At 42.1% G+C, this 21,503-nt stretch overlaps 1 protein-coding gene and 1 long non-coding RNA gene across 7 annotated transcripts in view; one reads left to right on the top strand and one right to left on the bottom strand.

The window, feature by feature from the left end:
• Nucleotides 1-6,863, bottom strand: part of CTPS1 (CTP synthase 1) — a 94,114-nt gene extending 87,251 nt beyond the window's left edge. For 2 of the 6 annotated variants that reach the window (XM_016422533.2, XM_016422536.2), the window contains exons 1-3: nucleotides 6,695-6,863; nucleotides 4,721-4,809; nucleotides 779-899 (exon numbers count right to left, since the gene is read on the bottom strand). The gene's annotated coding sequence lies outside the window, so the exon portion shown is untranslated. The remainder of the gene's footprint in view (nucleotides 1-778; nucleotides 900-4,720; nucleotides 4,810-6,694) is intronic. The other 4 variants (XM_016422535.2, XM_056825226.1, XM_056825227.1 and 1 more) reach the window with 3 other exon arrangements.
• Nucleotides 6,864-6,943: 80 nt separating this feature from the next.
• On the top strand, nucleotides 6,944-19,369 carry LOC103096674 (uncharacterized). Its single transcript, XR_008918128.1, has 3 exons — nucleotides 6,944-7,053; nucleotides 14,452-14,750; nucleotides 17,796-19,369. It is a non-coding gene; the product is annotated as an uncharacterized LOC103096674 (long non-coding RNA).
• Nucleotides 19,370-21,503: the final 2,134 nt, after the last annotated feature.

The following is a 21,503-nucleotide window of genomic DNA, read 5'->3' as shown; positions in this document are numbered from 1 at the left end:
CCTTCCCTTCCTTCCTTTCCTTCCCTTCCGTCCTTCCTTCCTTCCTTCCTTCCTTCCTTCCTTCCTTCCTTCCTTCCTTCCTTCTTCCTTCCTTTCCTTCTTCCTTCCTTTCCTTCCTTTCTTCTTTCTTTCTTTCTCTTTCTTTCTTTCTTTCTTTCCTCTTTCTTTCTTTCTTTCTTTTCTTCTTTCTTTCTTTCTTTCTCTTTCTTTCTTTCTTTCTTTTCATTTCTGTCTTTCTTTCTTTCCTTTTCTTTCTTTCTTTCTTTCTTTCTTTCTTTCTTCTTTCTTCATTCCTTCCTTTCCTTCTTTCTTTTTCCCTTCCTTTCTTCTCTCTCTCTCCTGCCCCTCCACCCACCTTCACCACCTCACCCCTGTTCCCGGTCTCTGTCTCTGACTGTCTCTTTCCCATCCCTGAAAGGAGCGGAGAAAGAGGGATATCTTGGAAAATTAGGGTGATATAAAAGCAAAAAATATCAATAAAGAGTTTAGGAAAAATATTCCAGGTTCTTCCCATCTCTAAATCCTAGAAGACCACACCCATTATCATATTTAGATGCCCCGAGCTTTCACAGATCACCAAAGTCTAGGCTAGCCCTCTGTGTAACTTCTGGCAGACCAAGGGAATCATCTGTAAACTCTAAACACAGTTTGCCTTGTTACCAGGCATGGGGCTGATGGTGGTTTGAACCAGCTGGCCAGACGGAGAACCATTTCCTGGGCAAGCCAAATCAGAAGTGCCACCTCAAGCCTGGCACTCTCTCAGGTCTGCTCGGCTTACCTGTGAGATGGGAGTGTTGCTTCAGCAGGCAGGGTCTCGCTGCCAGGTTGCCTCACTTGTAAGAGAGTTCCCTCTGGAACAATCCCATTCCTTGACTCCTGCCGTAGAAGTCACCTGTTAACTGACATCATGCCCTCAGAGTGTTTCACCTGCAGTCATGAATATTTAATGTTCCAAGGGCTCACATTCCCTTTGTCAGTTCTGTTTCAAAAGCTTCCAAAGCTGTGACAGAGACCCCACACAAACATGAGCTTGTTTGTTGTTATTCAGGCATGTTTGATGCTTCATGACCCCATTTGAGAATTTCTTGGCACAGATACTGGAGTGCTTTATTTCCTTCTCCAGCTCATTTTGAAGATGAGGAAACCGAGGCAAACAGGACTAAGTGATTTGTTCAGGGTTGCACAGTTAGTAGGTATCTGAGGCTAGATTTGAACTTGGGTCTTCCTGACTCTAAACCCAGCACTCTATCCACTCACTGAGCCACCTTGCTGTTCTCATACCAAAATAGACTGGTTCTGTCTGAGGCTGACCAGATAAGGTCTCTGGCTGGTTTCATATACTAAGGGTCACTAGCATCATTGTCATATATCATAGAATCCCTGGTGAAGTTTCAAAGTGCTTTGGGGAGCATTTAGTTCAGGGGTTCTTAAGCTAGGGACTACAGATCCCCAAAAATGTTTTTCAGTTTTCAGAGGTCCATGAATTTTGGATGGGACAAAGAGCAGGGTTCCTTACCTTAGGACTGGCAGCAGCCTCCCTAGATTCGTTCCCTTGGGACCTACCAGCTGAGTTCTGCCAATTCTGCTAACTCCCAGGTACAAGGTGGAGAGGAGCAAACTAGTACCCTTTATGCTTAGCTATTGTTTTCAATACTTTATAAGATGGCCCCCAAAACATTCTGCTTTTGTATTGAGTTAATGTAGCAAGTAAAATGCTTTGGAAACTTTAGAATGTTTCTAGAAAAGTGAGATATTATTATTATTATTAAAGCTAGAAGGATTCCTAGAGGTGTAAGTCCAATAAACAGTAATGGGCATACTCTAAGTCTGTGTCGGCAAACCTAGGGCATGCCTGCTGAAGGGGGCAGCTCTCCCACCTCATCTCCACAAGCCTATGACCTGCCTCTCTGCCCAGCACACTAATAGGAATTCTTCCTCCCTCCCCTGTCTAGGGTAAGGTGGGGAGGCTCACATATGGTGTGAGGGTTGCCGTTTGGGCACATTAGTCCTCTAAAGGTTCGCCAATAACTGCTATAGGTGAAGCTGTATGCTAGGGGCAAAAGGAATTGTAATCAAAGGCTAGATGCATAGGATAGGAGAGTGGTAAGGGACCCTAGATACCGTTCAGTCTAATATGGAACCTGAGGCCTGGAAGGAAAAAAAGTGACTGACCCAAGGACAACCAGGTAGTTATTGGCAACTTTGGGATATTCAGAGTGAAGCCTGGTGACCCCAAGTCCCAGGATCCTATTCTTAGCCCCATCGGGTCTCCCAAAATAACCCAAGAGTAGTGAATGTTTTGAAAACTTGTGCAATCTAATCCGGAAGCAGGGCTTTTCCTGTTAGCAAACAGGCAGAATATAGACAGAGCCCAAAGCAACAGCCCACAGTCTCCCCCCCCCCCCCAATTTTAAATGCACATGACTTTGTTTCCAGATTCATTTTCAATAAACCAATCACTGTGTCCTCAATTGCTGTGATTCAGTAGGATCTTCCTAGAGAGGCAAATGCCTTGAACTTGTTGTTGCCCCCAGAGTCAAGCTGAAGGAAGTGAGCTGCTCGGGAGTACTCTGCTGTCTAGTAGCTATGATCTAGGCATCTTAGGACAGGGCAGGGACCCAACAGGAAGGTACTTTTTGTTCTCTGCTTTTGTACCAAGTCAATGGGTGATTCATAATGTGCCAAATCTGAGAAGAATCTTGAAGGTCGGTAGAGAACTAGAGAGGGCAAATGATTTAATCAAGGTCATCGAGTAAGGGCAGGGCTTCTTTTGCGTGTCATATCCCACCACATCACCCACCCTTCCTATTCTATTCTCCAAGTAAATATTTTCATTTTTATTTGGTTGTCTGTGCAGTTTCCTGGACTCTGTAAATGAAAAAAATTGGGTTCTGGTTCATAAATTAGCCAGTTCCCCATGATTCTGCTTAACAAGAGTTAAGAGACACCATGATTGGGGGGAGGGGGAGGGAACTAGATGGTTTGTCATTTCCTTCTCCAGCTTTTTGCAGATGAGGAAAATGAGGCAAACATAGTTAAGTGACTTGTCCAGGATCACACAGCAAAGTTACGTGTCTGTGGCTGGATTGGAACTCAAGAAGAGGAATATTTCTGGCTCTACACCTGGCATTCTCTCCACTATACCACCTACCCGCCTGCCTGACATATAGCAGACACTTAATAAATGCTTGTTCTCTTGTCTATTCCCCCTCCCAATCTCCTCCCTAGATGTTCTTGATTCTTTTCTCTCCTGGTTCTCCTATTCCGGTCTCCTTTTCTCCTTTCTCTACACATTCTTATTAATTTCACCAGATCCCAAGTTTCAATGTTCATGTAGAATAAGGTGATATTTATAAAGCACTTAGCACAGTGCCTGGCACATAAGCAGATGCTATTTAAATGTTTATTCCCTTCCCTATTTGGGAAGAAGACTCCTAGATTCAGTCCTCACAGCTTTCCTAAGCTCTATCCTATTCTGCATTACCAAGTACTTGTAGGACCTCTTCATTTAAATGTCCTAATTATTAACTCAGGGTGACCAAAATAAAACATTATCTTTCTCCTCAACCCATTCCTCTTCCCAAATTTTCTTTTTTTTTTTTAAAGCCCTTACCTTCTATCTTAGAATCAATTCTATGCACTGGTTCCAAGGCAAAAGAGTAGTAAGGGCTAGGCAATGGGGGTTAAGTGACTTGCCCAGGGTCACTCAGCTGGGAAGTGTCTGAGGCCAGATTTGAACCTAGGATCTCCCGTATCTAGGCCTGGCTCTCAATCCACTGAGCTACTCAGCTGCCCCCCAAATTTCCTTTTTGATTGAGGGCATCACCATCTTTCCAGAATCACTCAGGTCTACAAATTCAAAGTCATCCTCCATACTTCCCTTTCCTTCTCTTCTTACATTGTCAGTTGCCAAGTCTTGATGTTCCCACCAATCACATCTTTGATATCTTTCTTCTTCCTTTCCAAGGACACAGCCCAGGGAGTGTAGGACCTTATCACCTCTCACTGGGACTATTGTGACAACTTGATGATTGTGTTCCCAGATTATAGTCTCTCTCTCTTTACACAGCAGCCAAAATGATCCTTCTCAGGGATAATAATCTTGACCATGTGTTGTAGGGCCATTGGGGATTTTTTTTTTTACTGCTTCTAGGATTAAGTACAAACTCTTCAACTTGGCATTTCAATATTTCCCTAGGGACAGCTAGTCAGCTGGGCACCTAGGTGGCACTGTGATAGAAAGAACTCTGGTCTTGGAGTCAGATAGGCTCATCGGCATGAGTTCAAATCTGGTCTGACACTTAATAGTTGTGGGGCCATGGGCAAGTCACTTAACCTCAGTTGCCTATCCCTAGCACTCTTCTGACTTAGAAGAATACTTAGTTTCAATTCTAAGGCAGAAAGTTAGAGGGTTTTTTTTTTTTTTAAGAGAGGCAAGTAGGTAGTATAGTGTGCTTAATGCTGGACTCAGAGTCAGCAAGGCTTGGGTTTGAATACTGCCATGGACACATCCTAGCTTGTGTGACATTGGACAAGTCACTTAACCTCCATCTTTCTTAATTGCCTCATCTGTAACACAGGGACAATAACAGCATCTTCCTCCCAGGGTTGTCATAAGGGTAAAATGCAATCATTTATAAGCCACACTCAAAGCACTCTTGAAATGCTACCTCTTTCACAGTAATACTCCCTCCTCTGCTTCCAGAATGATCATGTTTACCTGTGTATTCTCTAGATTCCGTGTGCTTCCATCTCTTATTTCAGACTTTGCTCTTCCTCATTTCACCACTAATCACCTCCAGCTTTTTTCTGTCATTTAAAAAAAATAAGAATCTAAGGGGGCAGTTGGGTGGCCCAGTGGATTGAGAGTCAGACCTAGAGATGGGAAGTCCTAGGTTCAAATCTGGCCTCAGATACTTCCCAGCTGTGTGACCCTGGGCAAGTCATTTAACCCCCATTGCCTAGCCCTTACTACTCTTCTGCCTTGGAACCAATACATAGAATTGATTTTTAAGGAGGAAGATTCAGAAAAAAATGGCAAGTGGGGTTGTGGGTAAGGAGATTTGAACTAGTCTTTAAAAGTTTTAGAGGGAGGGGGCAGCTGGGTAGCTCAGTGGATTGAGAGTCAGGTCTGGAGATGGAAGATTCTGGGTTCAAATCTGACCTCAGACACTTCCTAGCTGTGTGACCCTGGGCAAGTCACTTAACCCTCATTGTCTAGCCCTTACTGCTCTTCTGCCTTAGAACTGATACTTAGTATAAATTCCAAGGCAGGATTTTAAGAAAAAGTGACCATGGATGCCACTCTCCTGCTGCTCACCCCTCTTCCTGACTTTCTGAATATTTCCTAACTGGTCTTTTCTTCCAAGAATGTGCTTCCCTGGCTTCCTCTCTGTCTTAGATAACATCCCACCTGCTTCAAGAAGCCTTCTCCATCCCTCTTAATTGTAATACCTTCCCTCTATTGATTACCCTTTGTCTATGCCTTGTTTGTACTTGGCTGTCTGCATATTGTCTCCCCAATTTGACTGGGAGTTCCTTGAGAGCAGCAACTGGCTTTTCCTTTTCTGTTTCCCCAGCACTTAGTACAGTGCCTGGCACATAGCAGGAACTTAATAAATGCTTGATGACTTGACTTAGTGATTCTCTAAGAAAATCAGGTGATGGCTCTTTTTCTGGCCAAAAAGATCATGCCTGAATTGCCTTTCTGTATGGCTTAGCTTGTAGCAACAACAATTCATATCCACAGAGCACTTCAAGGCTTGCAAAATACTTTCGTTCATTCATTCATTCATTCATTCATTCATTCATTTTATCCTATAACCCACAGAAGTAGGTGCTTGCTATGAGAGGTATGAGAGTGGATAGAGTTGGATTGGGGATCAGGAAGAGCTAAATTCAAATCCTGTCTCTAAAACTTAGTTATGGAGTAATCCTGGCCAAGTCACTTCCCTGACCCTCAATTTTTCCAGCTGTAAAATGGGCATAATAATCATGTCTATCTCCTTTAGTTGTTGTGAGACTCAAGGAAGATGACTGGAAAACAGTCTGCAAACCTTTAAAGTGCTTTAGAAATGCCAACTTTTTGCTATGATTTTATAGACGAGAAAGGTCAAATGACTTGCCTATGGTCATATAGCTACTATATATATGAGATAAGTCTCCTTGTGTGAGATGACATTGTAAAGCAGTCTACAAACCTTTAAAATGCTTTAGAGGGACAGTTAAGAGGCTCAGTAGATAGAGAGTCAGACCCGGTAATGGGAGGTCCTGGGTTCAAATTTGGACTGAGATACTTCCTAGCAGTGTGACCCTGGGCAAGTCACTTAACCCCCAATGCCTGGCCTTTATCATTCTTCAGTCTACTAAGTATTGATTTCAAGACAGAAGATAAGGAATAAAAAAAAATGCTACTATGCTTACAGTGAATAAAGTACTTTAGAAATTCCACCTTTTTATTATCATTTTATAGATGAGGAAATCAAAGCTGAGCAAGGTCAAGTGGCCCTTTTGGGGACCATGCTTTATTGCCCCCATTCCCCTCTCCCTCCCTGACTAGGGTAGGACAAGCTCCTGGACATCAGGATATGAGTCTTGCTCATCCCTGGATGCACTCCTGCACCCAACACAGGACACCATAGGACAGGCCTGGAGCTCAGCCAACATTTGTTGAATGAAAGAAAACTGTCCTTACCATGGATTTGGTTATCTCCATCCTTAGGGAGCCATTCTGGAGGGAGATCCTCACCTCCCAATCTCTGATCAAATCACATGCTGTATATATGGAGCCCTCATTGTTATTAAACAATGAAACTAGATGAACTCCACCCTTCTCCCAGTTTATACCCTCAGTCTAGGGCTTCCCTCCTCGAGCACGTCATAGAGGGACTTGCCTGGAAGCTTGGGTTCTGTTTCCATGGTGACTGGTTTCTCTGGACCCAAGCTGTGCCTGTCAGAGGCACATCCTCCTGGAGAGAGCAAGGACCATAGGATGATACATGTTGAGCTGAAAGAAACCTTAGACCATCTAGTCCAACCCCCTCACATTAAAGGGTGAGAAAAAGGGACAATGTGGGAGTTGTGGCTTGTTCCAGGTCATATAGGAAGCAAATGGCAGAGCTGACATTAGAACCCATGTCCTCTGACTCCATAGCCTGTGCTCATTCCGTTTGAGGGATGGAGCAGGCTCCAAGTCAGAGTTAGAGATATCAGAAAGCAGCCAATGCTCGCAAGGCCTGGCAGGTAGACTCTCCATCAGCTATTTCTTTACTGGTCAGAGAACTACAGTTCTAGTCTCTTTGTTGCTACTTAGGGCACCTGGCTTAGCCAGGACGGAATCTTAGATTCATGGGATCTTAGAATTTAGAGCTGTCAGGGACTTTGAGATCATCTCATCCGATTCCTTCACTTTTTATAAGGAGGCACCATGACTTAATGAATGGACTGTTGGATAGATTTAGGAAAATCTGGTTTTGAATCCTACCTCTGTGTGATCAAACCGTAGTAACACCTTTTTTGAGCCTCAGTTTTCTCAATTGTAAAACGAACCCTTAGTACCTCCCTCACAGAGTTGTCCTGAGATTCAGATGGGATCTGATTAGAAATGTGGTGCAAAATGGGAGGTACTATGTAAATAGCAGTACTTCTCAGGAAGCTGAGCGCCAGGGACATTAAATAAGTCCACTAGGTAACTCTCCCCTTCCCCCCCCCCCCCACCTAAAACCCTTACTTTTCATCTTGAAATCAATACTGTGTATTGGTTCCAAGGCAGAAAAATGGTAAAGGCTAGGCAATGAGGGCTAAATGACATCCAAGATCACATAGCTAGGAAGTATCTGAGGTCATATTTGAACCCAGGGCCTCCTAACTCCAGGTCTGGTGCTCTATCCACTGTATTACCTAGCTGCCCCTCATTAACTCTTTGATCAGTCCATCTATACATTCATACATATGAGTACTGAGTATAGTGGAAAGAGGGACAGACATAATTAGGAGAGAGCAGGTTTAAATCCTGGTGCTACACTTATGTGGCAACTAGGTGGCACAGTGGGTAGAATACTAAAGATGGAGTTCAATCTTTCTCATAAGTCCCTCAGAATTGTTGTGGATCATTGTATTGTTGTTAGTAGCAAAGTTTATCACATTTGATCTTCCCACAATGTTTCAGTTACTGTGTATAATGTTCTGCTTCTGCTTATTTCACTCTGCATCAGTTCATGGAGGTCTTTCCAGTTCTTATAGAAATCCATCAATTCATCATTCCTTATAGTATAATAGTATTCCATCACCATCATATACCACAATTTGTTCAGTCATTCCCCAATCGAGGGACCCCCCCATTTTCCATTTTTTTTTTGCCATCAGAAAAAGCACAGCTATAAATATTTTTGAACAAACAGGTCCTTTCTCATTTTGAAAAATCTCTTTGGGATACAGACCTAGTAGTGGTATGGCTGAATCAAAGGGCAGGCATTCTTTTAAAGTCCTTTGGATATAGTTCCAAATTGCCTTCCAGAATGGTTGGATCAGTTCATAACTGCCAGCAATGTAACAATGCCCCCAATTTTGCCACATCCCCTCCAACATTTATTATTTTCCTTTACTGTCATATTGGCCAATCTGTTAGGTGTGAGGTGGTACCTTAGAGTTGTTGGGATTTGCATTTCTCTAATTGAGGGATTTAGAACATTTTTACATATGATTAATAACTTTGACTTCTTCATTTGAAAACTGCCTATTCATATCCTTTGACCATTTATCAATTGGGGAATATCTCGGTTTCTTATAAATTTGTCTTAGTTCTTTATATATTTGAGAAATGAGACCTTTATCAGATAAATTAGTTATAAATTTTTTCCCCACTTTGCTTCCCTTCTAATTTTGCTTGCATTGGTTTTGTTTGTACAAAACATTTTAATTTAATATAATCAAAATTAATTATTTTACATCTTGTAATATTTCTCTATCTCTTGCTTGGTCTTAAATTCTTCCCTTCTCCGTAGATCTGACAGGTAAACTATTATATGTTTCCCTAATTTACTTATAATATCACTCTTTATGTTTAAGTCATTTACCCATTTTGACCTTATCTTGGTATAGGGCGTGAGACATTGATGTATACCTAATCTCTCTCCCAGACTGTTTTTGTCAGATAGTGAATTCTTGTCCCAAAAGCTGGGATCTTTGGGTTTATCGATCACTAGATAGCTGATGTCATTTACCCCTAGTCTTTTCCATTGATCCACCCTTTTATTTCTTAGCCAGTACCAGATTGTTTTAATACTACTTTATAGTACAGTTTAAGATCTGGTACCGCTATGATCATGGAGTTCAAATACAGCCTCATCTCCTTCCTGGGTGATCCTGGGCAATTCTCTTAGTCTTGGTCTGCCTCAATTTCCTCATCTATAAATGGGAATAGTAATAGGACCAGGATTGTTATTGTGAGGATAAAATAAGACAAGAGATAGCTAAGTAGCACAGTGGAGATAGAGCATCAGGCCTGGAGTCAGGAAGTCCTGGGTTTAAATCTAGCCTCAGATACTTCCTTACTGTGTGACTCTGGGTAAATCACTTAACTCCCATTGCCTGACCCTTACCACTCTTCTGCCTTAGAATTGATACTTGGTAAGATGAAGGTAAGGGTTTTAAAAAATAAAATAGTATTTATAAAGTTCTTTGTAAACGTTAAAGCACACTTAAATCAATGCTAGTTATTAGTTATAGTTGTAATAGTAGTAATAGTAGATGACCAAGCAAATCCCTTCATTTCATTAGCAAAATTTAGGAATAATCTCTTGGTTCATATGGTTTAAAGCCAATAGAATTTTTAGGGTTCTATTACTACAGCCTTGTCATTTTATAGATGAGGAAACTGAGGCTCCCAGAGAGACAATGACTTGGTCAAGTTCATACACATTGTAACCTTAGATTTTAAAATTCCTTTCAGTGGTGAGATCTAGGAATCAACCCCAAGTCTTTTGCTCCTAAATCTAGTGCTTTTCCTACTATATACTCCCCAACCCCTCACAGGGTATTTTGTTTGTTTGTTTTTATTTTTGTTTTGGAGAAAGCCACTTGTAAACCTTAAAGCACAATGTACAGGGACAACTAGGTAGCTCAGTGGATAGAGAGCCAGGGCTGAAGTCAGGAAGACTTGGGTTCAAATTTGACTTCAAATACTTCCTAGCTGTATGACCTTGTTCACTCTTCCTGTATTGGGCTGTGTTTACAAAACTTCATGAGTCAAGCAGTGCAAATATGAATTCCATTTTACAGATGAAGAAATTGAGGCTTAGGGATATTGTGACTTGTAAGATTTAGACGATCTTTCTTTATTAAGGGCGCTCCTTTTGGTGCTAGAGGAGGAGCTACAAAGATATAGAGTGTTGAGATTTTGCTGCCAGATAAAATGGCACCGTCAGTCTTCTGGCTGGCCGAGCCACCTCTTTTTGTAGTTTTTTCCAGGTTCTGGATCAAGGGTCAAAAAGAGTCTGTGCCTGAAACTAGAGGCCACAACGGACCGGTTGGGTAGGGCAGCCAGATCACTCAGAAGAGAAGCCTTGCTTGATGCTGAGACCTTGGGGCCATGATGTGACCTGTGTTTTAGAAGGTGGAAAGCATGTCAGAGGCATTGGTGTTACAGTACCAGGAAGACCGGAGTATGAATCTGACCTCGGACACTTATTAGTGACCCTGGGCAAGTCACTTAATCTTAGTCTGCCTCAGTTTCCTCATTTGTAAAATAAAGCTACCTACTCTGCCCCATTCTCTCCTCACCAAAAGACCCCTATCTTTGTAACAAAGAAATATAGCAACAATTAAGCCAAACCAACTGGTACAGGAATGGCATCTGCCATTGTATCAATTTCCAAGCATTTATTAAACATCTACTGTGCGTGTTCTGGCTACACTGGGCTAGGTTCTGGGGCTACTAGTACAAAGAAGGAAGCAGATTCTATTCACAAGGAGCTAGCATTCTAATGGAAGAGGCAATGGATATATACCATCTCTATGTATATATTTCTATTATTACACATACACTAAACTATCAAGTGAATGACTACACGTGTATAGCAGCATTTAATGCAAGGGAGCGTGGGAGGGAGGACACCAGCAGTTGGGGGAATATGACTTCCATTTATTTATTTATTTATTTATTTTTAATTCCTTTTTTTAATTGAAAATTTTTATTTCATTAATTTGGAATATTTTCCCATGGTTCCATGATTCATGTTCTTTCCCTCCCCTCCTCTCTCCCCCCTCTCAGAGCCAACAAGCAATTCCACTGGATTTTACTTGTGTCATTGATCAAGACCTATTTCCATATTATTGATATTTGTACCAGGGTGATCATTTAGAGTCTACATCCCCAATAATAGCCCCATGGACCCATGTGATCAAGCAGTTGTTTTTCTTCTGTGTTTCTGCTCAGTTGGGAGAATATGAAAGGCTTCATGCTGTAGATGGCGCCTGAGCCACACTATAAAGGATTCAAACCCTCTGAGCTGGAATTTCCATGTGGGAGGGAATTCCATGCACGGAGAATGGCCAGTGTGGGATCCAGAGATGGATACGGTGGGTTGTCCTTAGAACACAGAAAGAAGGCTGGATAGTAGCGTGCAGGAGGAGGAGTATTCTCCAGGGAGGCTGGAAAGATGTCTTGGTACCAGGTTGGACCAGGCTTTACAAGTGAAATTGTTTCTATTCTCTAGAGGTAACAGGAAGCTGCTGGAATTGGAAGAGCAGGAAAATCACAAGGTCAGCTCAAGGAAAATGACCAGTGGCAATGTATAGCATGGGCTAAGCCCAGCACACAGTTAAAGGCTTAATAAATGCTTGTTGACTGACCGATGTTGGGAAATGACTTGAGAAGGATGTTGTAGTGATCTAGGCGTACTGTGATGAGGACTTGACCTAAGGAGGAGCATCTGTAGTTCCCCGCCTCTGTACCCAATGGAAGGAGATGTGGTTCATTTTCTAGCCTCAATAGGTTACCGAATTTCACCTGGCTTCAGCTGCATTGTAGTGTCTACTATTGTCTTGGTTTATTTACTCTATGTCAGGTCATGTGTGCTCCCATGATTCCCTGAACTCTTACCCAAGTAGTTTTGGGATTGACCAAACAGCCTCCAAGTCACCTTGCATTACATACTTTGAATATAGTGTATTCATTTGCTTTTTAGTTTTATTGTATATTTTAAATACATATACTAATCCCTTCTAGATGGCAACTCCCCATCACAGTTTCTATATATTATGCGTTGACATAAGAAATTAAATGGGAGGGGGCAGCTGGGTGGCTCAGTGGATTGAGAGCCAGGCCTTGAGATGGGAGGTGCTGGGTTCAAATCTGAACTTGGACACTTCCTAGCTGGGTGACCCTGGGCAAGACACTTAACCCCCATTGCCTAGCCCTTACAGCTCTTCTGCCTTAGAACCAATGCACAGTATTGATTCTAAGATGGAAGATAAGGGTTTTAAAAAAATAAATTAAATGGGAACTTTTTGAGCATTTTATGGAAGCCGTAGATGACACCTGAAGACCAGCAGATGACACAGAAAAGTTTAGAAAGTCAGAAATGCCAACTCAACACGAAATTTACACTAAGGTCCTGTAAACACCCTATAGAAGAAAAAGAAAAAAACCCCAGATTTCTTCTCTGGTACAAAGGGAGGGCCAGACAATTTTATGCAGATTTTCTAGATCATGGGGGTGCCATGCTCCTAACCCCCGAGATGGGGAAGGGATAACTGTATACTTGTCTCTCCCATTAGAATTTAGCTCCAGCATAGTTCTGGGGATAAAGAAGTTTTCTTCTTATTATTTTTTAAAGCCTTCCCTTCTGTTTTATATAAGCACCAGTTCCAAGGCAGAAGAGCAGTAAGGGCTAGGCAATGGGTGTTAAGTGACTTGCCCAGGGTCACGCTAGGACCAGCTAGGAAGTGTCTGAGGCCAGATTTGAACCCAGGCCCTCTAGACTCCAGGCCTGGCACTCTAGTCACTGAGGCACCCGGCTATTCCCATATAGTAGTATTCTAAGCCACAGTGGCTCAGGCAACACAGCCTTGGGGTCTCACTATAGCAACTAGAGCTTTGAGTCAAGAGAACTTGGGCAGATGGGCTGTCCAATGTTGTCTTTGCCATGATTGTGGCAATCAAGGGAATATGGCTTCTGACCATGAGGAAAATCTCATCAGTCATTTTTCACTTGCCTCAGGCTCTTTATGACCCCATTTTGGGTTACCTTGGCAAAAATAGTGGGGTGGTTTGCCATGCCCTTCTTCAGCAGATAAGATAAAGAGGTTAAGTGACTTGTCCAGGGTCACACAGCTAGGAAGTGTCTGAGACCAAATTTGTGCTCAGGTCTTTCTAACTCCAAGCCCAGTGCTTTATCCATTGTGCCACTTAGCTGCCTCCAATGTATCACCTAGCCACCACCTAATTAAAACTTTTTTTCAATCTGAATGTAATCCAATTTATAGCTCCTACAACAAGGGTCAGCAGATGGAATACTTAAGGGGAGGGGACCTACTTGCTGGATAGGAGAATTTCCCAGCATTCCTTAAATCTGGAGGTCTTGTCTCTGACTTTGAGTTTGAGAGGATTCTCAGTCATTCCAGCTTTCACTACTAGGCTGCCATCTTGGCCCTGCCCTGCTCGAGTGTGAACAATTTATTGGGAAGACCCCCAGAGAACTTGGGGACTGAGAGGCAAATGTTTCTAATCAGCAACTAGGTCCCGTCTCCCCATCTTCCAAACAACTTCTACCAAAGGGCAGGGCCAAAAGCAAGTTCTATCATCATCATCATCATCATCATGAAAATAATGTAAAAATACACATTGTACAAGTCTTTAGTTACTTCCTTGACATGATAAGGAGGGAAGGAGGTCAGTCAACAATTGTTACTATATTGTTATTGGCAATCAGCAGCATTTAGGTAGCACAGTGGATAGAGTGCCAGGCTTGGAGTTGGGAGGATCTGGATTCAAATGTGGTTTCATATACTTCCCAGCTGTGTGACCCTGGGCAAGTCACTTAACCCCGTTTGCCTAGATCTTACTGCTCTTCTGCATTAGAATTGGTACTAAGACCAAAGATAAGGATTTTTAAAAAATTAAATTTTCTTTTCATCGTCACACAAACCCCACTTCCATATTGGTCATTGTTGTAAGAGCACACTCAGACAAAACCCCCAAATCCCCCAAAACAACCAAAAATACACGGAAGTGAAAGATTGTGTGCTTTGATCTGCATTCATCCGACTCCAACAGTTCTTTCTCTGGAGATGAGGGTTTTAAAGAAATCATATTTTGGCAGTCACTTTCCATTGCGTGATTGCCAAAATATGATTTCTTTAAAGCCCTTGTCAGAGGGAGAATATCGATAACCTAGCAGGAAGCGATCCCTGTCCCCCTGAGTATAAAGCCAAGGCACTTATTCCTCCCAGGAGGAAGAAATTGATCCTTCAAAGTGGGAATTATTATGATCACACTAAAAGAAGCAGAACGGCTGAGCCACAAGAACAGAGAAGTGGCAGTGGCCACCACCAAGGGCACTTGCCTTGATGTCCTCGTGAGTCTATAGGAGCAACAGCATATAAAGGCCACGAGAGCCTGGGCTGGTCTTCTCCAAACTGGTTCATAGATCCTGGCTATGGACATGAGTGCATTAACAGGAGAAGAATTAGGCAAGCATGGTGAGACATCTTTGTGGAAAGGCAGACTGTCCTGGGAGCTCTCACATCAGGTGGCTTTTCCAAGGTATCTCTATTTGTATCTGTCCGTGTTGTTACAGGTAACCATAGGGAAAGTCTTGAGCATCAGGCCATGCTGAGAGTCACCTAAAAGTCTGAAGGCAAGAATGGACCCAGAGCAAGGAGGCTTCTGTGTGCCAAAGGCAATGCTAGCGGGATCCTCAAGTTATTCTGGCAACTTCCTTCTTCTTTGTGTCAGAGGGACAGGGCTCTAGAAGTCAAAGGATGTGGGATGATGACAGCAAGGGAGTAACATAAGAATGATAAATAATGTATGTAAAGCAAAAGGCTTCACAGGTATGAAATGCCCCCAAATGTAAGGCTTTGTCCCTAATATTAGTCAAGGAAGTAGCTAAAGATTTGTCTTTTTTTTTTTTTTAAACCCTTACCTTCCATTGTAGAATCTATACTGTATATTGGTTTTAAGGCAGAAGAGTGGTAAGGGCTAGGCAACGGGGGTCAAGTGACTTGCCCAGGGTCACATAGCTGGGAAGTGTCTGAGGCCAGATTTGAAACCAGGACCTCCCTGGCTCTCAATCCACTGAGCCACCTGGATTCCCCCTAAAGATTTGTCTTTGTACTCACTTTTTCTTAAAAAAAAAAATATAGGGCAATTAGCCTTTTGGTCCCATCCCTAAAGGGAGGTTATTTGAAAGATAGAGGGAAAAGGACCTACTTGCTAACTAGAAGGGGTTATCCATCATTCCCAAAGTTCTCTGGGAGTCTTCCCCAACAGGCTGTTCAAAGTCAAGGTCAGGGGCAAGATCTCATGGACTAAATGAATGCTGGGCAAACTCTCCTGTTCAATAGATCCCCTCCCTATAAGTCTTCCAACTGTTGGTCCCTGAATTTGGAACTAAAAACTGGATAACATTCACATTAAATTAAAAAAAAAAGGAACCCTTACCTTCCATCTTAGAATCGGTATTGTGTATTGGTTCTAAGACAGAAGAGCGGTCAGGGATAGACAGTGGGGGTTAAGTGACTTGCCCAGGGTCACTCAACTAGGAAGGGTCTGAGGCCAGATTTGAACCTAGGACTTCCCGTCTCTAGCCACCTGGCTAACGACTCACATTGAATTTTTTTAAAAATGAAGTTGTAATATGGAAATGTGCTTTGAGTGATAATATACACATAACCCAGATCAAATTGCTTGCCAGCTTCAGGTGGTAGGGGGGCAGGGAAGGAGGGAAGGGAAAAATCTGGATCATAGAACTTCGGAAAACTTATGTGGAAATTTGTTATTACATGTAATTGGCAAAAAATAAATTTAAAAATTGAAAATAAAAATCAAGTTGTTTTTAATTAGGGAGCAACTAGGTAATACTCTGGTTGTAAGCGCCAACCATTAACTAGCTTTCCTAGTCAGGCTGCAGGGTTAGTGTGGAGCTTTATCCCCTAGGGGGCAATGTGACCCAAGAAATGATTTGACTCCTTTCTGGGCTGACTTATTTTAGAGCATAGAATAAGAAAACATTCAAGCTGGAAGGGAAGGCAGATGTTTAGCCCAAAGCTTGGTTTGGAAAGGCAAAGAAACCAACCACTGAGGATAAGTGGCATGCCCAAAGCCTCATGGGGCAGCAGGGCCTGGTATGCTTGCATCCAATGGGAAAAGGGGAACCTTGGCCAGAGCCACCCCACCCAAATAAAACCCAGGAGTCCCAGCTCCCAGCACATCAGATAAGACCATGCTATAAGGGAGTGTTAGAGTTCTCTTGTAGCTTCTCCTCATCAAGCCAGGAAGAAGTCATGGTCCTTCTTCCTGTCCAAGATTGCTTCACACAGTATGTGGAATGGGAGCAGTAAGATTGATATACTTGCTATTCCATCTGCTCCCATCCCAGCTATCATTTCTTTTCCCTCAACAATTCAATAACCAAATTTATCATAATAATAACTCATATATATCTAAGTGGAAAAAGAGAGATGTGATGATGGAAAGGGAAAGAGAAGGGGGATGGATGAAAGAGGAGGAAAGAGGAAGATAGTCCTTCCCTCCAAGTCCCAGGTCATACTCCATGAGGCTACTTTTTTTCATTTTTTCATTTTTTAAAATTTTACATAAATGATTAATTAGAAAAATTTTCCATGGTTCCATGATTCATGTTCTTTCCATTCCCTCCTCCCCCCTTCCCGCCCCTGTAGCCAACACACAATTCCACTGTGTTTTACATGTGTCATTGATCAAGACCTATTTCCATATTATTGATATTTGTACCAGGGTGATCATTTAGAGTCTATATCCCCAATCATATCCCCATTGACCCACGTGATCAAGCAGTTGTTTTTCTTCTGTGTTTCTACTCCCACAGTTCTTCCTCTGGATGTGGATAGAGTTCTTTCTCATAAGTCCCTCAGAAATGTCTTGGATCATTGCATTGCTGCCAGTAGAGAAGTCCATTACATTTGATTGTGCCACAGTGTATCAGTCTCTGTGAACAATGTTCTCCTGGTTCTACTCCTTTCACTCTGCATCAATTCCTGGAGGTTGTTCCAGTTCACATGGAATTCCTCCACTTTATTATTCCTTTGAGCACAATAGTATTCCATCACCAACATATACCACAATTTGTTCAGCCATTCTCCAATTGAAGGGCATCCCCTCATTTTCCAATTTTTGGCCACCACAAAGAGTGCAGCTATGAATATTCTTGTACAAGTCTTTTTACTTATTGTCTCTTTGGGGTACAAACCCAGCAATGCTATGGCTGGATGAAAGGGCAGGCAGTCTTTTATCACCCTTTGGGCATAGTTCCAAATTGTCTCTATGAAGCCTACCTTGACTGCCTTTAGGTGAAAGTGATCCTTCTCACACCACACCCCTAATTTCTCCTAGCACTTTGCCTGTATTACTAATCACTTAGATTTTTCTACTTCTTCCTTTTTTTTCAGCTATAGAGCACCTGTCCTCTCCCTCCCTATCCCTACCATTACTTTGTAAGCTTCTCAAAGGCAGAGTGTGAATCCTTATATCTCCGATATCAAGCATTGAGCTTTGTCATTGGTGCTAATTGTTATTCCTCCTTTTTTTTTTCTAGAAAGGACCAATGGAATGATGGGATGATGCCTCTCAACTTCTGCAGGAATGGGATTTAAGTGAGGCAGAGTTGTCCACAGTCATCAGCCTTACTCTGTCTTCCAGAAACATTGAAATGCCAGGGCAAGACAAAAGTCGGGTTGCCTGGTGATGGCCACGGATGGGATCAATGACCTTGACTTCTGTGTCTGACCAAGCTCTAAGTGCTCCACAGTGCCTGTTTCAGCTGCCATGGCTGTTGGAACAAATTGCACAGCAAATTCCACAGCAGAATAATTGTTTGGGCAAGTGTTAGAATGGAATAAGGAGGAGACTAGATGGAGATTAGACAAGTAGGCAAATGTGAATGAGATGAGAAGACTGAAAACAGGCCATGTGGTACTGCTTGAAGAACTTCGAGTTGGTTATCCTAGAGGAGAGAACATTATGGTGTGGGAACATCTTTGAGAATCTAAGGGGCTCTCTTGGTGAAGAGGCATCAGACCACTCTTGTTTGGCCCCAGAGGGAGGAGTAGGGGGATAGAGAAGGAGAAAGCTGCCAAGAAATTTGATGTAAAGAAACACTTCTTACAAGAGCAAGTGAAAAAGGGAAGGGGCTGCCTCTTGTGGTGTGATGAGCTCTGTGTCACTGGAGGGAGTCATCTGAAGGCTGGATGATGACTTTGTTGTGGTGTACCTGGTCAGGCCCAAGCTGGTTGAGATGACTTTTGACATCCTATTGTAAACCTCAAATTTCCTTAGACTTATAAATGTTGGAAATTTCACCATTGGGATATTTCATACTTGAAAAATTTCTTACTGATAGTCTATTGGAATGGGAACCCCATTGGCATGGGAGGTTCTTTCTCTTCCCTTCTTAAGATTACTTTAGGACAAAAACCCTTTGCTGAACAATGGAAAGGACTTTGACCTATGCTTAAGCATAGAACAGGAATTTCTTTGAGTCTTGATTGATTTTAGAATTGATACAATGGAGATACTCCACCCTATTCAGTCCTAATAGGATTGAGTAAGGGCTGCAGCCTAGATCAAAATTTAATTATTCCAATCTCTACCCTACTCAAGTTAACAGGATTTAGAAAGGGCTGTAGCAAAGGAGTAAAGATTTAATCATTTGAGAAATATGACCTTCAACAGACATGTGCAAAAGCCAGAAACCTCTGGGTGGTCCTGGGTTAAGCGAGAGCCTCCATTGACAGGGAAATTGATGAAGAGTGATTGGTAGATGTGAGGACTGAGGGGAGGCAACTTGGATGGTTTCCTTAAAGATAGGAGGGTCTGGAGACTGGAGGAGGTGGTTGAGGTTTGGTCAGTGTGGTTCCTGGGCTCTGAGAGGGCTTGCTCTGAAGGAAGCTGAAGGTGGGGGCCCCTGAGACTGTTTCTCCATTTTGGACATGTGAGTAATAGGGACTGGTCTCTTTTCTTTGCTCCAGCTATCTAAGGGCTTGGGCCTTTTGGCCCAGCCTAAACAGAAGGGGTATTTAAGCCCTATTCCCTTCTCTCCCCTTTCTCTCTCTCTCTCTATCTCTAATTCCTTTCTTACTCCTATTGTAATTAAACTCCAAAAAAGGCTGACGGCTGACTTGAGTTTTTCATTTAGGAATTACATAGCTGATTCCTTGGCGACCTTAAATTAATATATATCAGTCTTTTAAAGTGATACCCTGTTTACATTGTGGCGACCACGAAGGGATTCGAACCCTCAATCTTCTGATGAACACTATCCAGCTCTCAGATTCCATGATCAAAAAATTCCATTATTTCAGGTGCTCACTAAATATTTGAGAAATGAATGAATGGAAGAAAACTATGCTTAATAAATGCTTATTGAATTGTTGTATGTTACCATTAACCGTATACATATTCATTCACTAGCCTGTGGAGAGTTTCCATATGGGAAAGCCTACATCTTTTTTTTTTTAAACCTTTACCTTCCACATTAGAATCAATATTGTGTATTGGTTCCAAGGCAGAAGAGCACTAAGGGCTAGGCAATGGGGGTTAAGGGTCACACAACTAGGAAGTGTTAAATTTAAATTAATATCAATAACTCCAAGCATTATATTTTATAAGATTTATTAGTAATCACTTGAAGTAGAAGAAATAAAAAATAGAAGTACAAAACTTAAATATGACCACGTGAGTAAACTTTCCTGCCAAGCTCTCCTCTCAGCCTCTACAACCAAGTTCTGGGAATAAGAGAAAGAAGGGCAGAGCTATATGAAAATATGTCCTCCCTATGTGGGCACATTCAGCATGAGCACATCGATGGGATGCTGGGTAAGAGAATCTTAGGGAGCAAATTCTAATTACACAGAAGTGTCTGAGGCCATATTTGAACCCAGGACCTCCTGTCTCTAAGCATGACTCTCAATTCACTGAGCCAACTAGCTGTCCCAAAAGCCCAATGTCTTCTATAAACTCTGTGTCTCTACCACAGGACTCAACATAAAACAAACACTTAATTGGTGTTTGTTCAGTTGAATTCCATCAAGTCTAATTCTTCCTGCCCCCTTCCTGCTCCAAATAGGAAAAAGTGAGCAGATCCTTTGAAGTTCGTAGAGATGCTCCATTGGTTACTGTAATTGAATTTGTTCATTCTTGTGATAGTCAAAAGAGTATAGAATGTCCAGTCAGGGGTTTAAAGTCTCACATATGACACTATCTGTGTAGCATACTTCCCCCCCTAAAGCTTGATTATATATTTTTTTCCAATTGCGTGCAGAAAACAACTTTAACATTTGTTTTCTGACATTTTGCTCTCCAAATTCTTTCCTTCCCTCCCTCTAATTTTGCCTCTCTGAGATGGCAAGCCATAGGATGTAGATTATACATGTGCTTCATGTGATGCATATTTCCATATCCAGCATGTTGTCAAAGAAGACACATATCACATTCAAGAAAATACTCATAAAGGAAATGAAGGGGGGAAATGGTATACTTTGATCTTCATTTGGACTCCATTGGTTCCTTTTATGGCAATGGATAACATTTTTTTAAAACACTTTTTTCAGAATCAATACCAAATATGTATTGATTCTAAGTCAGAAGAGTGGTAAAGGTTAGGCAATTGGGGTTAAGTGACTTGCCCAGAGTCACATAGCTGGGAAATGTCTTAGGCCAGATATGAACCCAAGTCCTTCCATTTCCAGGCCTGGTACTCTAGCCACTGTCCTACCTAGCTGCCCCAGTGAATATAATTTTTCATCATGAGTCCCTTGGAGTTGTCTCAGATACTTGAGTTGCTGATTCACAGTTGATCATCACATAAGATTGATGTTGCTGTGTAGAGTGTTCTGGTTCTGCTCACTTCACTCTGCATCAGTTAATATGAATCTTTCCGGGATTGGGGGGATCATCTCGTTCATTATTTTTCATAGCCCAGTAGTATTCCATTAAATCATATATCACAACTTGTTCTAACATTCCTCAGTTAATAGACATCCCTTCAATTTCCAATTCTTTGACACCACCAAGAGCTGCTGTAAATATTTTTGTTCTGTTTAGTGGTATGCTACCTTTCTGCCCCTCAGTTTCTTCATCTGTACCAAGGTAAGATGAACATGGGTACTTGATCTAAACATAAAGGGTAATGCTGTAAGCAAATTAGGGGAGTGTGGAATAGTTTAACTATTCAGTTCTATGGATAAGGGAAGAATTTGGGACCAAACAAGAGATAGAGAGCACTACAAAATGTAAAATGGATAAT

Source organism: Monodelphis domestica, chromosome 4, assembly GCF_027887165.1.
Source record: "Monodelphis domestica isolate mMonDom1 chromosome 4, mMonDom1.pri, whole genome shotgun sequence".
Taxonomy (NCBI): Eukaryota; Metazoa; Chordata; class Mammalia; order Didelphimorphia; family Didelphidae; genus Monodelphis; species Monodelphis domestica.
The sequence above is the reverse complement of the archived record's forward strand: the minus strand, read 5'-3'. Positions and strand labels throughout refer to the sequence as shown.